Raw genomic sequence first — 20,239 nt, 5'->3', positions numbered from 1 at the left:
GGCAGGAGAATTGCTTGAATCTAGGAGACGGAGGTTGCAGTGAGCTAAGATCACGCCACTGCACTCCAGCCTGACAGAGCGAGACTCCATCTCCAAAAAAAAAGGAGCAAGCATTTAGCTTCAATTGAATGGTAAGTCAAGACAGGACAAGCTCAGTGGCATAACACAGTAAAATCCGAGATCCTAGCAGTGACTCTGAGACCCAGTTTCACCTACCTGTGTCACCGCACCTGTCAATGCGTGACCATCACTGCCTGGATAAGGAAGCTAGAGGACCTCTTGGCTTCCATCTCTTTGAAGCACATCTCATTATTCATAACTCAGCCACATGTCCACCAAACTATGAGCAAGGAAACCTGAAAGTCTAGTTTTTCTTACCAGTTGGGAAGAGGAAATGTGTATGACGATATATCTTATTGTTTCTGCCACAGTGTGCCCATACAGAAATCCCACTGTATTTGATTTCCCACATATAGAACACCCTCAACCCCTCCCTAAGGGAGACAACTCAGCTAGTCACTGCATCCAGCTGAGAGTCTGGGATGTCAGAATAGTGTATATAAACCGCCACATGATCTATAAATAGCTCTTGTTTACATGGCAATCTTTGGGTTAAAAATGGAAGAGTTTGGTTCCCTGCACATTCTCCCAGTGTAAAATATTGGGGCAAGGACAGAATGCATCCAAAGGAGAATAATGTGGGCACAAAGCAGTCACTGCTTCATGGCAATGTTTAGATCCCTCTGGAAGAATCTGTGAAGTCTCCACTCCCCCATGCAGGGGAGAGGTGAGGTTCCTTACCTCAGCCCTGCCTCTGCTGTCAGGAGGAACATCCTCGTTCGTTGTGCTTAGTGGCTCTTGGGTCATATTCTGGGGAGCTCTTCCCTATTCATTATCCTCCTTGGCAATATCTGTAGTCCAGGGGTCAGAAACATGCTCTAATTGAAGGCATTTCACAGCCCTAGAAGTCTGTCTTGTATTCAGGGAGGGTTGGAGGCCCATTGGTTGTTTTAAGTGTTGGACAAAGGTCTTATTGGTATAGGCTCATGAGTTATTTCTCAATATAATTTTCTCAATAACTTCATGGGTTACTAATCCATTTGTCTTCAGCCAACTCCATGTACTAATATCTACCATCAAAAAACTTTTTCAGCATAATTCCCAATGTATGATGACTACCTTGATGCTTCATAAAACAATGAGAGGGACAATCGCATCCTTATTCTGAGCTCCCTGAGTCACTTGATCCAGCTGAGAAGCTCTATTCAATCTTTGTTATGCAAAATCCTTTTTAAAATCTCTAGAAGCAGTTTATTTTTTCAAGTTTTCAAGGCCCTGAATCTTAGGATGCTACCCATCTTTTCATGTCTGCTTGCAAACTAGATAATTCTTTCCTGGGCTCATCTTTTTCTTAAAATACATTGCCAATTCGACTAACACTTGCAAGTATATACTACTACAGTTCTGTTTTCCAGCCTCTTCCCCTAGAGCTACAAGCTGAGAACGTGCAAAGTCTATCTTTCAAGATGTAGCAGATGATAGTATTTTTAAAATATTTTGCATAACATGGGCCACTATTTTTTCAGCCTCTGAAATCAGTTTCTTTACTGCTTGTAAGCAAGTGAAAAATATTTCAGGTCACTGCTATAGCAGTACCTCACTTTCAGTACCAAAGACTCAGTTAGGTTTTGATCAAGTTCACAGAAACCTTTCTAGAAATTACAGGTAGGAATAGTTCTAATACAACATTGGAAAGCTAGAGAAATAAATATTAGTAGGGCACTTGCAGCAAATCCTTATGTCACTTAGAAAGTTGCCACCAACTGTGAATTCATTCTTGACAGATCTGAGGTGGAACCTAACCCCAGGACCTGCCTTGCCTCATGACACCTGCTCTCTGCTGGGACATCCCTCCTCCCTTCAATGCCCTTATTGCAGATTACAGATGGATCGCAATCCATTCGTTTTCATTAGTTCTGGCAAGGCTGCTTGATGCAGCAGTTCTGTTTTTGTTTTCATTTTACTTTATTAATTTCATGTTTGACTATAGGTACAATGTTACCTCGCAAATCTTTAGAACTTATTCATCATTTAAATAAAAAGCTATGCTCGTTGATTAGTAACTCCCCATTTCCCTCTCCCCCAGCCCCTGGCAATTACCATTTCATGATTTGATATTATAAATTTGACTATTTTAGACACTTCATGTAAGAGGAATTATGCAGTATTTGTCATTCTGTTAGGGGTTTATTTCACTTAGCATGATATCCTCAAAGTTCATCTATGTTGTGGCAAATGGCAGAATGTCCTTTATGGAGGCAGAATAATAATTCACTATCTATAAATACATATACCACATTTTCTTTATCTATTCATCTGTCGATGGACACTTAGTTTGCTTCCACATTTGGCCACTGTGAATAGTGCTGCAATGATCATGCCGTGCTAATACCTCTTTGAGATCCTGATTTCCATTTTTTTGGATAACTACCCAGAAATCGGATTGGTTAGCACTCGGATAGGAATGCATCTCTGTCTTTTAACCAGACCTCTCTCTCTCTCTCTCTCTTTCTCTCATCATCATCTTCTGTCAGTTGTATTTATTCTGCAATGTCAACATTCTTCTGAACTGGTAACTGCTCCTTGTCCTGAGAAGGGACCCTCCCATTTAATCAACACAATGGCATGTCCTCTAGGCAATAGTAGAGGGTATATTGCTCATGGTCAATATTATACAAGTTACAATTTCAGAAATAGGTAGATGAGAAAGAATAAGTCCACTAACTTGATGACACCAAGAAATTGCAAATTCAACAAAATGAATTATTTTATTCATAGTCAATGTGACTTCTGCTGGATAGTGGCTGTTTGAAGTTCACAGTCGTATTATCTCTAGAAAGACTAGCACTATCTAGGGATGAAGGACTCATTGATAGAATAGAGAGAGAGAGAGCTTATGACCTAGTCCTTCCTCTATTCCAACCCTTCAATGCCTTTCATAGACAATTCAGCCAGAGTAAAATATAACAGGGATCTTCTCATAAAAAGTATTTTAAGATGGCAGACAGTAGTATTCTACCAAGTAACTACACACGATCTTTGCCTCCCATAGCCTGGAAAAGTAACAAAATACCCGGTCTTTATTCCTACTGGCTTCACCACAGTGGAGGTTTTAGACGGTGTGGCTATTTAAAATTCAATTGTATTTCAATAACAGGTCTTTGTCATTTCATACTATACAAAGCTATAGATCTTTCTACCTGTTAAGAGAAAAACAGGAAGCATCATAGTCATTTTATAGGCAACCAAAATTTTACTAGAGAAATAAAAGATACGGAATGCACAATGAAGCATCACTGAGAGACCCCCTAGTGATATCTGACAACCTTCCAGAAGACAGAAGGGACCTTATCCAAGACAGAACTGAAAACTAGTGAACAGGCATGCTGCTCTGCCACAATAACTGTTCGAGCCTCCCAGAAATAAATCTGAATTAACACATAATTGTTGTTTTCTGGCTAGTTTTTTTTTTCTAGAAATAAATATGTGAAAGGGCTTTAGTTATTACATGTCTACTTTTGAAAAACACACTAATAATCCGCCCTTTCAAAATGCAAATCAACAAATTTTTAAGCATGAAAATGAGAAAAGGAAGAGAACTATATAAGGGATTCCAAAGAACGAAGGACACGGTGAAAATGAATGAGCTTTCCCTTTTATCCTATTCTACAATATGAGAGCAGAGAGACACTCAATGAAATTAGTAGGCAGTAAATTTAGACCTAATAATAGGTAATACTTCATTAACTGGGTATATGGACTTCTCTGCAGTAAGAGGTCATGAAATGAGAACAGTAGCTGGATTTTTTTTAAAAGACTGGATCATTTTGCATCTATTAATAACTTTCTGAGTTTGGCAAGCCAAGATAATGAGAAAGGTAATCTTATCACTTGCATGAGGATACATATCAGTTGCTTCAGTCAGCATTAGAAGAAACTACTTCTCTCTTTATGAAACACCTGAAATTGACTTTATATATATACACATATAAAATATATATTATAATTATGGGTGTATAAATATACACACACACACATATATATTACAGTGTATAAATACACACACACATATATATATTACAGGTGTATAAATATACACACATATACATTACAGGTGTATAAATACACACACACACACCCCTATATATTTTCCTCTGAACTCCTGAATTTTAAGTCATTACTGAAGAGAATATTCTGGATCCAATGAATCTATACTCAAATGTTTAAAGCACATTATAGGAGTCCACAAACTTGAGACTTAATTGTAAATGATGTAAAATATACTTTTATTAAATTGTCTAAAATATCAATGGGATATTTTTTCATTCATTGTCTGTCTTCCACAATAGTGAATAGAGCAGTGGGGTAACAGCTGGGAAATTTGAACAAGTCATTCAGCTAAAATCCCAGAGATACAGTGAGGCTCCTCCACATGCATCAGCACGTCTGTGAACAAGTGGGGGGACAATAATTGCTCTTTAGAAATATTTTATATAAATGCCAATCAGACAGGCAGTCGAAAATATTTTCTGAACATCCACTTACTCCTTGAACACTGTCCATGGGTGGAAGAGTTGCCTTGATAAACCAAGTAGCACAAGTCCTATCCTCAGGAAGCATTCAACATAAGGAGGAAGACAGATACTTTTTAAACACCCAAAACACAGTGTTTGTGTTATTCTACTCTTAGAAAAGTGATTGAATAATTCAGACATTGTTGTTAACTCAGTCCTGTCTGCAACTGTGAGAGGGAAAATTATTGTGATCACCCTGTCTCCACCAGAACCTGAGTTCATCACATTAACTATCAGGAAAAACACTATCCTTAGGTTGTTTCTGTATCTTGGCTATCGTGAATAATGCTGCAATGAACATGGCAGTGCATGTAGCTTGCTTAGATACTGATTTTATTTCCTTCCAATATATACCCAGAAGTAGTATTGCTGGATCATGTGAACACATAAAGAAAATGTGGTATATCTATAAAATGGAATGTGATTCAGCCACAAAAAAGGAGGAATTCCTGCCATTTGAGACAACGTGCATGAACCTAGAGATTATGTTAACTGAAATAAGTCACACACAGAAAGACAAACACTGTATGCTTTTATATGTGGAATCTAAAGAAGTTGAACTCACAGAAGCAAAGAGTAGAATGGTGAATGACAGGGAATGTGGGGTGGGAGAAATGAGGGAACTGTCAATGAATACAAACTTTTGGTTATAAGAGGAATAAGTTATGGGGATCTAATGCATAGCTTGGTGGCTATAGTAAATAATGCTGTACTGTATAATTGAAATGTGCTAAGACAGTAGATCTGTCCAATACACACACACACACACACACACACACACACACACACACACACGTCACATCAGTGAAGTGATGGATGTGTGGATGTGTTAGTTTGTGAGGATCATTTTATAAGGTACCTATATATCAAATTATCACATTGCACACCTTGTATGTATACAATGTCCATTTCTCAACTATGCCTCAATAAAGTTGGGGGAAAAATACTGGATATAAAGAAAATATTTTCACCTAGAAAGTTACATACTTCAAAATATTTCCAGAAGTAGGCATATACCTGTGTTGATAATTGCGTAGTGTCCTGTCCTGCTGCATAGGGAGAAAGCAGTGAAATGGTTTGTGTGACTACATCCTAAATCCATTATTTTTATTTGGTCATTAAACAGGTAAACAATTATATTGAAGCTTAATAAGGACCAAGGTAGGGGATGAAGCTAGGTTGCAAAAATAGAGTGGTGATAGATACATTGTTGAAAGGTTTATACACCAATCTGCAGGGTTTGGAATTTATCCTATAGGTAACAAGTACTATGGAAGGATTACAGCTGGGCAATGGTATTATTAAATACACATTCTGAAAGTATCACAGTGGTGGTAGTGTAGATCTATTCAAGAGGGGAGATGGAAAGATTTGTTTAAAACCTATTTCAGTATCTAGAAAAAAATGACAAGGATATAAAATATAGTACTTTCAATGAAAGAATAAAAAGAAAGACAATGTCTTCAAGAGACACCTGAGAAATGGCATCTGCAAAATGTTATAACTAAATGACTATGGGGAGGGGGTTATAAATAAGTTTTTAGAGCAACTCCAAGAGATCAGATAATGCCATGATTTGAAACATGAAAAGGGTTCTCTAACATGTCTGTATGTCAAAAGTCACCAGTAAAGTTGCCCTGACCTACTCCTAGATGTCATGAAATAGCAGGACTTGGGTGAAAGCCAGGTATTTGACTTTTTTCCACGCCTCAAAGGGGAAACTGCTGGGGATCCGGGGCTGAGAAGCAATGAGATAGGGAATAGAGGACAACCTGCTGATATGGCTGGCGAAGGAGAAAGATAATCTTTTTTAACACAATGCAATTTAGTTACTTGTGGAAATGAAAGCCCAAGAGAAACTGGGTCTCTTCTATGTTACGTGTCTAGCCTAGAGACTGTCACACAAGGGGATCCCATAACAGTTTGTTTTATTAAATAGGCGAATTGATCATCAGTAGACCAAAAAAAAAAAAAAAAAAAAAAAACACAGGAATCGATTTTAAAGTAGAGAATACGCTGAGACATAACATGTTGTATTAGTTCATTCTCATGCTGCTAATAAAGACGTACCTGAGACTGAGTAATTTATAAACGAAAGAGGTTTAATAGACTCACAGTTCCACATGGCTGGGGAGGCCTCACAGTCATGGCGGAAGACAAAGGAGGAGCAAAGGGACGTCTTACATGGTGGCAGGCAAGAGAGCATGTGCAGGGGAACCCTTTATAAAACCATCAGATTTTGTGAGACTTATTCACTAACAAGAGAACAGCATGGAAAAAACCAACCCCCATGATTCAGTAACTTCCCACCAGGTCCCTCCAACAACACGTGGGGATTATTATAATTCAAGGTGAGATTTGGGTGGGGACACAGAGCCAAACCATATTGCATGTCATGGTAGAAAGAGGATGGGCCTTGCAAACAGAAGGGGTTGGCACACAGCCAGTGAGTGGCAAATTCTACTTTTGCCACTCACTGACTGTGTGGCTTGGAACAAGTTACAGCCTCTTTAATATTCAGTTTTCTCAACTTTCAAATATAGAGAATATTGTTGCATTTTCAATGCTCCAAAAGAAGTAAATTAATACATGTGTAAATGTAATAATAAATATATAAATTACCTAGAATTGAGTATGGACTCAATAAATGATAATTATTGATGCATTATGTCACTCAGTTGTTAAATTATTGATACAATATTTATAAATATTAATATACTAGTCATTATTCTTATGGAGTTTAAAGTGGTTGAGATCTAGGAAAGATTTGTAAGTCAAAGAAGAATTGAGTATGGACTCAAAAACTGATAATTATTGATGTCTTATGTCACTTAGTTGTTAAATTATTGATACAATATTTATAAATATCAATATACTAGTCATCATTCTTATGGACTTTAAAGTGGTTGAGATCTTCTAGGAAAGATTTGTAAGTCAAAGAAGAACAAGAACAGAAGCCTGAGGTACATGAACAATTAAAGGGCAGATAGGAAAAGCAAATAAAAAACAATTGGTGATAAGAGAGGAGATGAGAGGGGAACCAAGATAGGTTTTAGAAAGCAAAGATGAACCAATAATGTCAAATAGAAGGGAGGAGCCAAGTGGGCAGTAGCTGAAAAATGACCATTGTAATTGGCATAGAATTGGTCACTCATCACTTTAGCAACAAGTTACATTGTAGTGATCAGCTGAATTTAGAAGTACATACTAGTTGAAGAAGTACAGATGTGGGTATAGGCTACTCTTTAAAAAACTTTAGTGTTCAATGTACATATATATGTGTGTGTCTATACATATAGTATATATGTGTGTATGTGTGTGTATATATATGTGTGTGTGTGTATATATATGTATACTCTCTCTCTCTCTCTCTCTCTCTATATATATATATATAGAGAGAGAGAGAGAGAGTAGTTGCTAGGGAGAGTCAGAGCCAAGGACACACTGCTAGGTCTTGTGGACAAAAAAATATTGTTGGGTTTTCCAAGGCTGAGCCACAAATTTCCATTCCAGCACCTGAACACTGACTGCCACATATTATTTCTAGTAGATAGTGTTCTTGAGTGGGTGAATGAGTATGATATTCTGGTTAGAGAAAGAGGGTAAATGGAAAAGCATTATAGGATTAGGAAGAATCTCTGCAACAAAGTGTAGTCCAAGATCTTGGACAGAAGAAGAGGGAATATAAAGGTGGAAGCAGCTCCAGTTTCATCTCTTACTATCACTTTTGTTTGGTTTTGGGCTACTAGCGAGTTTGCTTGCCAGGGACCTTGGCACTAAAGTAAACCCGTATTACCATGATAGACTATGGAGAAACAAAAAGACAAAATAAACTCTTTTATATTGACTTATATTGGAATCTGATTGTTGATCTTTCGACTCTTCCACCTTGTTACCTCCTGCATGCTCACTGACAGATTAATTTCCAGATTTTGGGTCTACAGCTCCAGAAGGAAGGTTGTGAGCTTTCAGTCTTCCTGTGTTCATAGTTATTAATACTAAAGCCTAGATACTATAAAACCAAAACAATAAATGTCACATTCCCAGTACTCTCAATTCAGAAAAAAAGCCATCAAGACCACAGGTAATGTCAACAAATGCAGAGCATCTAGCTGGTATCTTGTCACATTTCTAAACCTGGGAGATTTAGCTGTCCTCTGGCTACACACGAACACAGTAAGCCTATATACAGATGGATAAAACAGCCTCCTGAAGACATTTTTGTAATGTAAACCAAAAATTTAAAAGTTAGATTTAACATACATACAAACTTCCTCCATACTCTTCAAACCACTGACCCCTTTGCTGCAACTGAGGGCTTCTGCCGCAGAGCTTCCCCTGTCCCTGCCTTCCCAGATGCTCACCTCATCTAGAACCATCTGCTCCATTACAATTGGTCTTTTTGATTTTTCCATGGACTCAGGGTGTTTATGCAGTGTATATAGATGATAAATGAATGAATGTATATTTGATAATGATGGCTATCAAGTTCAGTGGTTGGTTCTTCCAAGGAACATATTTAAAGTAAATGAGATAACCAGTCACACAAAGACTTGAGAGAATGCCATCATAGGAACTTCAAGAAATTTACTGTAAGTGGTAAGGAGATGCCTGGGGAAGGAAGATGGCACATTGCACAGGCATAGACTGGTGGAGTTTCCTGTTACTCTTCAGAGATAAGAACATGAATATTAAGAATACTTCGTTAGGCAGGGAGTGGTGGCTCACACCCATAATCTCAGCACTTTGGTAGGGCCTAGTGGGGCAGATCGCTTGAGCTTAGGAGTTTAGACCAGTCTGGGCAACATGGTGAAATCCTGTTTCTACAAAAAAACACAAAAGTTAGCCAGGCATGGTGGGGCACCCCTGTAGTCCCAGCTCCTCGGGAAGCTGAGGTGGAAGGATCACTTGAGCCCAGGAGGTCAAGGCTGCAGTGAACTGTGAGCATGCCACGGCACTCCAGCCTGGGTGATAGTGTAAGACCCTGTTTCAAAAGAAAAACACATAAAAAAGAATACTTTGTTTTGTTAGATCATTATAAGCATCCTTCCATGAATTTAAGAAATACAAGATAAAATAAAACTTGACCAGTTCTTACTAATCTGCAAAATCTTTTTCCCTGAGAGAAACCAAAGAAAGAATTACTGTAATGAGGTCTTAACTCCCACATGTTTTCTATTTGTTCTAATCGCTGGTGAGGGAGGGAAGAAAAGGCAAATATTTGAAACCAGTGGAATGTTAGATATAATTTTGTAAAAATCAAGATATTTCTTTAGCATTTTTAATTTTCTCAGGCTTCTTTGGAAACTTTGTGCTACTAGTTGAAATATTATTAAAGGAAAATATATGCAGAATTATGTAGGAACCAGAGATGAAAAGGTCTCATCAAAACAAAGTGTTCAAATAAAAAAGAGAAATGAAAACAATAGAAGGCTTTGAAAGGATCACACAACCTGGGTCAAGCATGCTCACAAAATAGCCAGGGCATTGCTAAAACTAACTGTGAGAAGACGTTCTGCTTGGTGTTTAATGAAGTAGCCCTATAATATTAGAACATAAAAATGAACATTTGAAGTAATACAATCAATGATTTATTTGTATAGGGCCTTCTCTGCCACTTGAGAGTGTTAAAAGTCTAGATGGCACATCCCAGAGCCAGCTAGCCAGAAAGGTCACCTCCTGCTTCCCAGCTCTCTCTAACATTCACTGCTCTAGCTTTTCATTTTGTTTAGGAATTTGTATTTGGCCGGAATTTCTGTGCTTTAGAAATTTTACCCTAATTACTCTCACAAATTCATTTTCCTGAGCTCTCAGAGTTTCTGCAAACAGACATATAGATAGCAATTTAATATCCCAGCAATGTGATAAAAAGTTAGAACTTTTCAGCACTTTGGGAGGTAAAGGCAGGTGGATCACCTGAGGTCAGGAGTTCGAGACCAGCCTGGCCAACATGGTGAAACCTGGTCTCTACTAAAAATACAAAAATTAGCTGGGCGTGATGGTGGGCACCTGTAATCCCAACTACTCGGGAGGCTGGGGCAGGATAATCTCTTGAACCCGAGAGGCAGAGGTTGCAGTGAGCCAAAATCATGCTACTACACTCCAGCCTGGGAGACAGAGCGAGACTCCGTCTCAAAAAAAAAAAGAAGGAAAAAAGGAAGAACATTTCCTCCATTTTCTACGTAACACAAAACAGGCAACGTTACTCTTGAAGAAAACTGGAAACAATGTCTGCATTAGATAGATGCTCCAAAGGCAGGGGAACATACACCTTCTTCTCCCCTGCCTTCCTCATACAAGGCACAGTGCGCAGGCTGACAGAGAGAGTAAAGCTGATCAGTGCTGCTATTTTGTTTCAGTTGAGGCTAAAATATATCCTTACATGTCATCCTAATAATTAACAATTCACTAAAACATGAAGCTATTTTAAAATCAAAAAGAGTTTGGAATTGAATATATCTGATATGGTTTGACTCTGTGTCCCCACCCAAATCTCACCTTGAATTATACTAATCCCCACGTGTCATGGGAGGGACCCACTGAATTGAATCATGGAGGTAGGTTTTTCCTGTGCTGTCCTCATGATAGTGAATAAGTCTCATGAGATCTGATGGTTTTATAAAGGGCTGTTCCCCTGCACACGCTGTCTCTTGACTGACACTATGCAAGACGAGACTTTGCTCTTCCTTTGCCTTCAGCCATGTTTGTGAGGACTCCCCAGCCACGTGGAATTGTGAGTCATTTAAACCTCTTTCCATTATAAATTACCCAGTCTCACGTATGTCTTTATTAGCAGCATGAGAACTAATACAATATCTAACACTCTGAAAATTAGAAAGCTTGCAACGATGAATTCTTGAAGGGCAAGTCCATGTTTTCAAGAAAAGCAGAATAGATATTGAAGAACAGGTCACTGCATTTACACTATCACACATACAGACACAAGCACATACACGTGTGTGTCCATATATAAATGTGTGTGTTGTTTTTCCAAATACAGAGATCAAATATGCATGTTTTAGGCTTCTCTTACTTTTTTTCCACTTCAACAATGCTTAAGGTTGCCAGTGCAAACCTAAGTCCAAGTCTAAGAGATATATTCAGTCATTCTCCACCAAAATAGTTAACATAATTAGAAAATGTAAAAGTGAGTCACCTAAGGGTACCTTATAGTAAGTACTCAGGGTCATTCACTTTTGTGGCTGAGTATAAAACAAAACGTACCAACTTCCATAGGAAATAAGCATCTGAGCCCAGTCTGAGCTCCCTAAGCCACAGAGAGTCAAAACTATCCTGAGCTGGATGTAGTCCCAGCTACTCAAGAGGCTGAGGTGCAAGGATTGCTTGCACTCAGGAGTTCAAGGCCAGCCTGCACAACATAGTGGGACCCGGTCTCAATAAATAAAAAAATAAAAAAATAAAAAATAAATAAATAAATAAAATGATTCTTAGCCTTCAATTTCAGTTCAATTTGTGGTCATCAAAATAATTGCTCTTGGCTTGCTGCTCTCATTTCTGGGTAATTTGCCAGTGTTTAAGACCATGGCTTCCTTATTTTTTTCTTCCAGATTAGTCCAAAAGAGTGCTCTAATTAAGCTACCCTGCATGTTTTTTCCAACAGGAGGACTCTAGTGGAGGGGCACAGGGCCACAGCGGGGCATTCACATGGGCTTTGGAGTTTGACAGACATGTCTCATATCTAAAATCTACTGAAGACTCACTCTGTGGCCTTAGGCAAGCTGCTTGACTTATGACCCTTATCTCATCTTTGAAGTGGGAATGATAACAATTGCACAGTTTTTTAAAGAATTAATTTACATAATCGACACATATGGATAGATAAAAACTATTATGAAAAAAGGTAGCCATCCTGATAGATGTTTACATATCAGAAAGATTAATTTTAAAAACAAAGCTAAATCAATGCCCCCATAGTAAAAAATATCTTAGTGACATACAGATCTCTAAAGCAATTGTCCCAAACATTCTTATTCCTTTTTAAATTGCAAAGAGACATATAGATAGCACTTTAATATCCCAGTAATGTGTTAAAAAGTTAGAACTTTCCAGCACCTTGGGAGGCAAATTAGTTTGCAAGGGTTTGCAAACTAAAACTTGTGGGCCAAATCTAGACTGCACTTGTTTTGTAAATAAAGTTTTATCTGAACAATCACATCAATCATTCATGTTTTTTTCTGTGGCTGCTTTGGTGCTAGAATGGCAGTGCTGAGTATTTGCAATAGAGACCACATAGCCTACAAAGCCTTAATTATTTTCTATTTGGCCCACTGCAGAAAAAGCTTATCAACCCCTGGTTTGCAACATTAAAAGATTTATTATTAGAGAAAAAAAAGCTCCTGTTAGCTTTAGCCACATTTACAATTGTAACTTTATCCCAAGCAGCAATAGTGCAGTGACTTTTTGGGTTTGATCTGTGGTGGGCTGGAAAGTGACAGTCTCCTGAAGGGTCCGGAGACACCAAAAAAATCTGGCAGCAAAATGATAATGTATGAGGAAGGGAGAGAAAAAGATTGTTACCATAAATAATAGAAACTAAGCTTTCTTCCCCTGGAAAAATTAACTGCTCCAAACAGAGCCAGGACTAGGATGAGGAGACCAAAGAGACTCACCTTACACAAAAATTTAAGGGAACACCAAAAACTGGAATCAAGATAAATAATATTTAAAGTAATATTTTTAAATAAAAATGAATGTGAATAAATTCATGATGATAAAATATCAGAATATTAAACAAGGACAAGATCACTGTTACTGACTTTCTTTTGTCTTAGGTTCTAACATGGTGCCATGTGGATTGGCCCAGCTTAGTCCACTGGTAACTGAGCCAGCCAATGTTTTCTGTAGCAGGATCTTGAAAGGACGAACAGTAAAACAACCAGAGCAATTGTGACACAGGTCTTTAGATATTGTAATCAGCACAGCTACTGATGCATCAAAACATGACCTTAGACCAGACGCAGTGACTCACGCCTGTAATCCCAGCACTTTCAGAGTCTGAGGCAGGAGGATCATTTGAGGCCAGGAGTTTGAGATCAGCCTGGGCAATATAATGAGACCCTATTTCCACAAAAAAAATTTAAAAATTAGCCAGGTTTGGTGGTGCATGCCTGTAGTCCCAGCTACACAGGAGGCTGAGGCAGGAGGATTGCTTAAACTCAGGAGGCTGACACTACCATGAGCCATGTTCACACCTCTGTACTCCAGCCTGAGTGACTGAGCAAGACCCTGCCTCAACACACAAAACAAAACAAAAAACAACAAAAAAACACACAACTTGAGTTTTTCTCTCTCATCATCCCTATACACTTTAGTCAAGGTGGGTAACCTCAGCTGACTCAGAAGGCAAGTCCCAGCAGGCTCCTTACCTTCTGCTCCATCTTAGGTAATCAATGTCCCTAAGGCCCATTGCAAACACAATCTCATTCAGAAATTAGAATAAGCAGTCTTGTTTTGAAAAATTAAAATATGTAAAAACTAACTTAAGGGCAACAACTCTCACTTGGCAATCTGCCCTTGCCTCAAGTTGAAAGCCTGAGATTATAAAGGAGAAGAGAATTTTATTTCCCTGCCTTGCAATGCAGTAATCATCTCGCCCCACTCAAACTCCTTGGTTTCTTATCCCTAGGAGCAGGTGCAGAAAGAAGTGAGAGGGCTGGAAAGACCTTGATACCATTAAACACAGGTTCTATGCAACATTGGCCATGCATCTTCAATGGGGACACTCTTGCAGCCCCTATTCAGGCTCTTTGGACATACTCTGCCCAGCATCTCTGACAAAGTCCCCTGACACAGGTGGATGCTAGTAGCCAACCCGTGACTCCTTCCTCAGCCTCAAAGCAGCCAGCATTTATTTCCTGATTTTTGTTGCTGGAGGCCTACCATCTCTCCAACTCATACCATTTCACAGGACTCAAGGCAAACCCACCCATCTCTCTCTCCTCTTCACCCACATTTGGTCCATGAGAAACATCTGTTCACTCCTTGCCTTCACAGACTCCAGGATGGCATGGCACCCAGTGCAGCCACTTCTTTTTCTGCCGTCGTCTTTTGCAGGAGTTCATACTCGGCTCTGCAAGTCTCCAAACTGCAATTAGAGAGCTATAAGATGCTCCTGTGGAAGCTTCCTCGTTAGATTCACGGGGTGGTGACTAGACTAGCATCAGAGCACTGACTCTGTACAAAGAAATCTCTTCCCAAATCCTTTCCTCTTTCCACTCTGACCTACTTTTACATCCTGTCTGGCTGAGTGATCCAAGAATCATAGAACAATTTCTCTAGAAGTTCATTTGTAAATTCTCCCTTTGAAGGGCGGGTCTGATAGCCACCTTGGTATTGTATTGGCACCACAGTAAAAACCAAGACAGAAATAGTTCCTCTTTAACATTTTTACCATGTCACAAAGAAATCTCAGCCAAGCCCATTACCTAGGTGTGATAACCACAAGGTCATATGTTTGAAGTCATAACCACAAAATAAAAAATCTGGCCGGGTGTAGTGGCTCACATCTGTAATACCCCAGCACTTTGGGAGGCTGAGGGCAGATGGATCACTTGAGGCCTGGAGTTTGAGACCAGTCTGGCCAACATGGTGAAATCCCATCTCTACTAAAAAATACAAAAATCAGTCAGGTGTGGTGGTGCATGCCTGTAATCCCAGCTACTAGGGAGAGTGAGGTGTGAGAATCACTTGAACCCAGGGGGCAAAGGTTGCAGTGAGCCGAGATGATGCCACTGCACTCTGGCCTGGGCAACAAGGCAAGACTCTGTCTCAAAAAAAAAAGACAAAAAATCTGAAGTCATAAGGGAAGGAAATGATGTTTTTATAAACAGCACAAAGAAATTAAACACCTTGAAAAAAGATTTGATGAATGGCTAACTAGAATAACCAATGTAGAGAAGTCCTTAAAAGAACTGATAGAGATGAAAACCATAACACAAGAACTACGTGACAAATGCACAAGCTTCAGTAACTGACTCGATCATCTGGAAGAAAGAGTATCAGTGGTTGAAGATCAAATGAATGAAATGAAGCGAGAAGAGAAGTGTAGAGAAAAAAGAGTAAAAAGAAAGGAACAACGTCTCCAAGAAATATGAATTATGTGAAAACACCAAATCTACGTCTGATTGCGGTGCCTGAAAGTGACGGGGAAAATGGAACCAAGTTGGAAAACACTCTTCAGGATATCATCCAGGAGAACTTCCCCAACCTAGTAAGGCAGGCCAACATTCACATTCAGGAAATACAGAGAATGCCACAAAGATACTCCTCGAGAAGAGCAACTCCAAGACACAAAACTGTCAGATTCACCAAAGTTGAAATGAAGGAAAAAATGTTAAGGGCAGCCAGAGAGAAAGGTCGGGTTACCCAAAAAGGGAAGCCCATCAGACTAAGAGCGGACCTCTCAGCAGAAACTCTCCAAGCCAGAAGAGAGTGGGGGCCAGTATTCAACATTCTTAAAGGAAAGAACTTTCAACCCAGAATTCCATATCCAGCCAAATTAAGTTCCATAAATGAAGGAGAAACAAAATCCTTTACAAACAAGCAAATGCTTAGAGATTTTGTCACCACCAGGCCTGCCCTACAAGAGATCCTGAAGGAAGCACTAAACATGGAAAGGAACACCCGGTACCAGCCATTGCAAAAACATGTCAAAATGTAAAGACCATCGAGGCTGGGAAGAAACTGCATCAACTAACGAGCAAAATAACCAGTTAATATCATAATGGCAGGATCAAGTTCACACATACCAATATTAACCTTAAATGTAAATGGACTAAATGGTCCAATTAAAAGACACAGACTGGTAAACTGGATAAAGAGTCAAGACTCATCAGTTTGCTGTATTCAAGAGACCCATCTCACGTGCAGAGACACACATAGGCTCAAAATAAAGAGATAGAGGAAGATCTACCAAGCAAACGGAAAACAAAAAAAGCAGGGGTTGCAATCGTAGTCTCTGATAAAACATACTTTAAACCATCAAAGATCAAAAGAGACAAAGAACGCCATTACATAATGGGAAAGGGATCAATTCATCAGGAAGAGCTAACTATCCTAAATATATATGCACCCAATACAGGAGCACCCAGATTCATAAAGCAAGTCCTTAGAGACTTACAAACAGACTTAGACTCCCATACAATAATAATGGGAGACTTCAACAACCCACTGTCAACATTAGACAGATCGAGACAGAAAGTTAACAAGGATATCCAGGAATTGAACTCGACTCTGCACCAAGCAGACCTAATAGATATCTACAAAACTCTCCACCCCAAATCAACAGAATATACATTCTTCTCAGTACCACATCGCACTTATTCCAAAATTGACCACATAGTTGGAAGTAAAGCACTCCTCAGCAAATGTAAGAGAACAGAAATTACAACAAACACTCTCTCAGACCACAGTGCAATCAAACTAGAACTCAGGACTAAGAAACTCAATCAAAACCGCTCAACTACATGGAAACTGAACAATCTGCTACTGAATGACTACTGGGTACATAACAAAATGAAGGCAGAAATAAAGATGTTCTTTGAAACTAATGAGAACAAAGATACAACATACCAGAATCTCTGGGACACATTTAAAGCAGTGTGTAGAGGAAAATTTATAGCACTAAATGCCCACAAGAGAAAGCAGGAAAGATCTAAAATTGACACCCTAACATCACAATTAAAAGAACTAGAGAAGCAAGAGCAAACACATTCAAAAGTTAACAGAAGGCAAGAAATAACTAAGATCAGAGCAAAACTGAAGGAGACAGAGACACAAAAAACCTTCCAAAAAAATCAATCAATCCAGGAGCTGGTTTTTTGAAAAGATCAACAAAATTGATAGACCGCTAGCAAGACTAATAAAGAAGAAAAGAGAGAAGAATCAATTAGGTGCAATAAAAAATGATAAAGGAGATATCACCACCGACCCCACAGAAATACAAACTACCATCAGAGAATACTATAAACACCTCTACACAAATAAACTAGAAAATCTAGAAGAAATGGATAATTTCCTGGACACGTACACTCTCCCAAGACTAAACCAGGAAGAAGTTGAATCCCTGAATAGAGTAATAACAGGCTCTGAAATTGAGGCAATAATTAAAGCCTACCAACCAAAACAAGTCCAGGACCAGACGGATTCACAGCCGAATTCTACCAGAAGCACAAGGAGGAGTTGGTACCATTCCTTCTGAAACTATTTCAATCAATAGAAGAGGGAATCCTCCCTAACTCATTTTACAAGGACAACATCAACCTCATACCAAAGCCTGACAGAGATACAACAAAAAAAGAGAATTTTAGACCAATATCCCTGATGAACATCGATGCAAAAATCCTCAGGAAAATACTGGCAAACCGAATCCAGCAGCACATCAAAAACCTTATCCACCACGATTAAGTGGGCTTCATCCCTGGGATGCAAGGCTGGTTCAACATACGCAAATCAATAAATGTAATCCAGCATATAAACAGAACCAAAGACAAAAACCACATGATTATCTCAATAGATGCAGAAAAGGCCTTTGACAAAATTCAACAGCCCTTCATGCTAAAAACTCTCAATAAATTCGATATTGATGGAACGTACCTCAAAATAATAAGAGCTATTTATGACAAACCCACAGCCAATATCATACTGAATGGGCAAAAACTGGAAGCATTCCCTTTGAAAACTGGCACAAGACAGGGATGCCTTCTCTCACCACTCCTATTCAACACAGTGTTGGAAGTTCTGGCTAGGGCAATCAGGCAAGAGAAAGAAATCAAGGAAAAGGAAAAAAGGAAAGGAAAAGAAGAAGTCAAATTGTCCCTGTTTGCAGATGACATGATTGTATATTTAGAAAACCCCATAGTCTCAGCCCAAAATCTCCTTAAGCTGATAAGAGACTTCAGCAAAGTATCAGGATACAAAATTAATGTGCAAAAATCACAAGCATTCTTATACACCAGTAAGAGACAAACAGCCAAATCATGAATGAACTCCCATTCACAAGAGCTTCAAAGAGAATAAAATACCTAGGAATCCAACTTACAAGGGATGTAAAGGACCTCTTCAAGGAGAACTACACACCACTGCTCAGTGAAATAAAAAAGGACACAAACAAATGGAAGAACATACCATGCTCAGGAATAGGAAGAATCAATATTGTGAAAATGGTCATACTGCCCAAGGTAATTTATAGATTCAATGCCATCCCCATTAAGCTACCAACGACTTTCTTCACAGAATTGGAAAAAAACTGCTTTAAAGTTCTTATGGAACCAAAAGAGTGCCCGCATCTCCAAGACAATCCTAAGTCAAAAGAACAAAGCTGCAGGCATCACGCTACATGACTTCAAACTATACTACAAGGCTACAGTAACCAAAACAGCATGGTACTGGTACCAAAACAGAGATATAGACCAATGGAATAGAACAGAGCCCTCAGAAATAATACCACACATCTACAGCCATCTGATCTTTGAGAAACCTGAGAGAAAGAAGAAATGGGGAAAGGATTCCCTATTTAATAAATGGTGCTGGGAAAATTGGCTAGCCATAAGTAGAAAGCTGAAACTGGATCCTTTCCTTACTCCTTATACGAAAATTAATTCAAGATGGATTAGAGACTTAAAAGTTAGACCTAAAACCATAAAAACCCTAAAAGAAAACCTAGGTAATACCATTCAGGACATAGGCATGGGCAAGGACTTCATGTCTCAAACACCAAAAGCAATGGCAACAAAAGCCAAAATTGACAAATGGGATCTAACTAAACTAAAGAGCTTCTGCACAGCAAATGAAACTACCATCAGAGTGAACAGCCAACCTACAGAATGGGAGAAAATTTTTGCAATCTACTCACCTGACAAATGGCTAATATCCAGAACCTATAAAGAACTCAATCAAATTTACAAAAAAAAACAAATAACTCCATCAAAAAGTGGGCAAAGGATATGAACAGACACTTCTCAAAAGAAGACATTCATACAGCCAACAGACACATGAAAAAATGCTCATCATCACTGGCCATCAGAGAAATGCAAATCAAAACCACAATGAGATACCATCTCACACCAGTTAGAATGGCAATCATTAAAAAATCAGGAAACAACATGTGCTGGAGAGGATGTGGAGAAATAGGAACACTTTTACACTGTTGGTGGGACTGTAAACTACTTCAACCATTGTGGAAAACAGTGTGGCAATTCCTCAAGGATCTAGAACTAGAAATACCATTTGACCCAGCCATCCCATCACTGGGGATATACCCAAAGGATTATAAGTCATGCTGCTATAAAGACACATGCACACATATGTTTACTGTGGTACTATTCACAATAGCAAAGACTTGGAATCAACCCAAATGTCCATCAGTGACAGACTGGATTAAGAAAATGTGGCACATATACACCATGGAATACTGTGCAGCCATAAAAAAGGATGAGTTCGTGTCCTTTGTAGGGACATGGATGCAGCTGGAAACCATCATTCTCAGCAAACTATCGCAAGAACAGAAAACCAAACACCGCATGTTCTCACTCATAGGTGGGAATTGAACAATGAGATCACTTGGGCACAGGAAGGGGGAACATCAT

The sequence above is a fragment of the Macaca mulatta genome, chromosome 18, assembly GCF_049350105.2.
Source record: "Macaca mulatta isolate MMU2019108-1 chromosome 18, T2T-MMU8v2.0, whole genome shotgun sequence".
Taxonomy (NCBI): Eukaryota; Metazoa; Chordata; class Mammalia; order Primates; family Cercopithecidae; genus Macaca; species Macaca mulatta.
Note: the sequence above shows the minus strand (reverse complement) of the source record.